The 3593-nt window shown below is 40.6% G+C and overlaps 1 long non-coding RNA gene across 1 annotated transcript; it reads right to left on the reverse strand.

Moving 5' to 3' along the window:
• Positions 1 to 1358: 1358 nt before the first annotated feature.
• LOC311113734 lies at positions 1359 to 2338 on the reverse strand. Its single transcript, XR_014611031.1, has 4 exons — positions 2260 to 2338; positions 1908 to 1993; positions 1732 to 1797; positions 1359 to 1590 (listed from the first exon to the last, which is right to left on the reverse strand). It is a non-coding gene; the product is annotated as an uncharacterized lncRNA (long non-coding RNA).
• Positions 2339 to 3593: the final 1255 nt, after the last annotated feature.

Raw genomic sequence — 3593 nt, forward strand, 5'->3', positions numbered from 1 at the left:
GTCATCCAACTCAGAATTCCAACTCAAGAACTCGGGCCTCTTTCCAGAACACCGACTTTCCGAAGTGAAGATCACTGACATCTTGATTTGACTGCGTAATTTTCTGAGTTCCTAGTTGTCTTGAAAGCACCATCAGTGCTCTTGTCTGCATTAAAACCAAATATCAATTCAGGTTGGATGTGACAGCAGAGATGAGGTACACACTGTCGACCAAGCCCCTTTACTTTGAGAAGTTCAGACGCGACATGCATCAAGCACACCCATCTCATTAGTGGTGGTGAGATAAGATACATTATGTCACACCAATTTGCAATTGACTGTCATGACCCCACATTAAAAGTGAATGTCAGTTGAGAAGACCATCAGAAATACTGTTAGAATTTTTTTCAATTGACTGCCATAGCCCCAGATACAAAAGTAAACATTGGCTGTTAGTTACATAATTTTTTCACATGGTTAAGGTCGCGAGAATTTTCAGATATCAAAATGGGGTCGTGGGTCAAAAATGTTTGGGAACCTTGCCCTAGACACGTCATGACGTCCTGTCATGCGTGAAAAGCCCAGGAGGGTGTCCGTTTCTGAGATACTGGATAAGCGCAGACAAAGAAATGTTCTAAGATTCTTCCCAATGAGCTCTCCAATCTCATAAAACATTTTAGAAATAGGCTCAGTGTCATTATTGAAAACAGGGATGCCAATAAGTATTACTTGTTTAACAAAATCTCTCAACAATTGTATTAGTATAAAATATAAATGTAAATTTTTGGGGGGGACCATACAATACTTTATAGCTCAGTATTGTGTTATTTATTTTAAACAGTCTTTTTTGCTCCTCTTTATCAAGGGAGCCAATAATTGTGTACCTTTCTGTAAGTGATTTCTGACTAACTGTAATTTAAATCAAGGTAAGACAGAGGTCTGCTGTAAAACCCAGGTGTTAATGTCAGTGCAACCAGGTTTAGGAAATCGCTAGCCCTGTTCCCAAAAATGTGTGTGTAAACTAGTGGAGGCTGGTGGGGGGAGCTATAGCAGGACGGGCTCATTGTAATGTCTGGAATGTGATAAATAGAATGCTATCAAACATATGAAACCATGTTTGACTCCGTTCCATTAATTCCATTCAAGCCATTACAATGAGCCCGTCCTCCTGTCGCTCCTCCCACCAGCCTCCTCTGGTGTAAACCCATTTTGAAGGCTCAAACGTAGTTACGCTAGCGACACTGCAATAGACCCAGCGAATGCAGGCATATTCACAGGCTGGCTAGGTGGTTTCATAACAATTGTGAGGTGCATTGTGTATGGTTTTGTATGGCATGTTAACATTGTAACACTGAATGAAAAACACTGCTAGACATGTATGCATGAAAGGCCAAGTTTATTGGAGGATCACAATACAACATGTTAACCCTACAACATTGCCATCATGAATGGATGGATGTAGGGCAATGTAGGCTAATATTATTTATGTTGATTCCATATGGAGACAGGAAAGGATCGTCCGTGACCTCATTCTGGTACCTCATCAGACATTACAATAATGGTGATGATGATAGTGATGATGATGATGATAATGATGAAAGAACCACCATGCTAATCAACAGGAGACATGGAGTTAGCCTTCACCGTTGTTATAAACCTCTAGTAACTTCTCTTTGGCATGCATTATGTTCAGATAGATAGATAGGCTCAGAGATTGATAGATACATACAGTAGATAGCTATATGTACATACGTGATGCTTCGTCTTCTGCAATGGCATTCTCAGCTCCATTCTCCAACTTCTCCGTGGCACTATCCTCTTGGGGAAGATTTGTCATCATATCAAATTATTTCAGATTAAAACCAGCAGTATTAGTAGTTCACACACGCACACGCACACACACACAAACACGCACACAAAATACGTACCTTTCTCAGAGTTATCTCCATTGAGTGAGCTTGCTAACAGCACGCCCACTAGAGAAAACAGCAGTAACACACTCTGGATCTTCATCCTGAAGCACATAGAGCATGGTATGTTAAAACACACACACACACTGGGTCATCATCCTCTAGCAAATGAGATAAACAGTGTTGTTAGGATGTCACATTATACAGTTGTCCACCAATATACTCTTGTAAGCAACAGTCCACCTACACCAGTCTAGCCATACACACCTGTCCACCTAAATACTCCTGTCCACCTGAATACACCAGTCCACCCTTAGACACCTATCCACCTGTATACATCTGAGAATATGCTCAGTGAAAGCAAACCAACCTCTGATAGTTGGAAGATGCTGACTGATTGATGCCTGGTTGTCTTGGTGATGTCTTCTGGACCTCAGTAGTAGATGAGTGTCTCTCTGCCCCTTGCAGTCCTGTCTTATACTCTTTCTGCAGCTTACTGCCCCACCTGGCCACACCTCTCACAGTCGAATAACAAACAAAATTACATTACAGCCGTGACAATAACCACAGTCACACACCCTGGAGTGTATTCCCTCCCTCCAGGCAAAAATAGGCTGAATCAACATTGGGGTTTCCTCGTAATTTAACTGACTTCATCAAAGTAATCATATTGCATCATAATGGCTGGTTGGTTGGACATGCAAAAAGTATGAGTTGTCTCATTTTTAGCAAGATTATGAGCCAAATCACCGACAGGATTGAACCTATAAATGAAGTAGCTTGCAAGTTTACTAGATAGCTACAATAGTTGACGTGGTAACCAAACAAACAGATTTGTTAGTTTAGCTAACCAAACCATCAATTCTAGCTTGCTGTTATGAAAATCGAATTCTACAATACCAATACTGTTTTCAATTCAACGTTTTGAAAGGAGCATCTTGGAGTCACTCAGACCAAAATACAGGCTAAAGGATAGACCTAATACAGAAATGTGACTTTTAAGATGTCTGAATACAAAGTTACATGTTATATAATCCTCCTATTTTTTCAGTGAATGTACATGGATGTGTGTTAAATGGATGAGCAAAAATGTGTAATTTGGTCATATACACTATACAGTGGGGAAAAAAAGTATTTAGTCAGCCACCAATTGTGCAAGTTCTCCCACTTAAAAAGATGAGAGAGGCCTGTAATTTTCATCATAGGTACACGTCAACTATGACAGACAAAATGAGGAAAAAAAATCCAGAAAATCACATTGTAGGATTTTTAATGAATTTATTTGCAAATTATGGTGGAAAATAAGTATTTGGTCAATAACAAAAGTTTCTCAATACTTTGTTATATACCCTTTGTTGGCAATGACACAGGTCAAACGTTTTCTGTAAGTCTTCACAAGGTTTTCACACACTGTTGCTGGTATTTTGGCCCATTCCTCCATGCAGATCTCCTCTAGAGCAGTGATGTTTTGGGGCTGTCGCTGGGCAACACAGACTTTCAACTCCCTCCAAAGATTTTCTATGGGGTTAAGATCTGGAGACTGGCTAGGCCACTCCAGGACCTTGAAATGCTTCTTACGAAGCCACTCCTTCGTTGCCCGGGCGGTGTGTTTGGGATCATTGTCATGCTGAAAGACCCAGCCACGTTTCATCTTCAATGCCCTTGCTGATGGAAGGAGGTTTTCACTCAAAATCTCACGATACA

The sequence above is a fragment of the Coregonus lavaretus genome, assembly GCF_964263955.1.
Source record: "Coregonus lavaretus genome assembly, chromosome: 40".
Taxonomy (NCBI): domain Eukaryota; kingdom Metazoa; phylum Chordata; class Actinopteri; order Salmoniformes; family Salmonidae; genus Coregonus; species Coregonus lavaretus.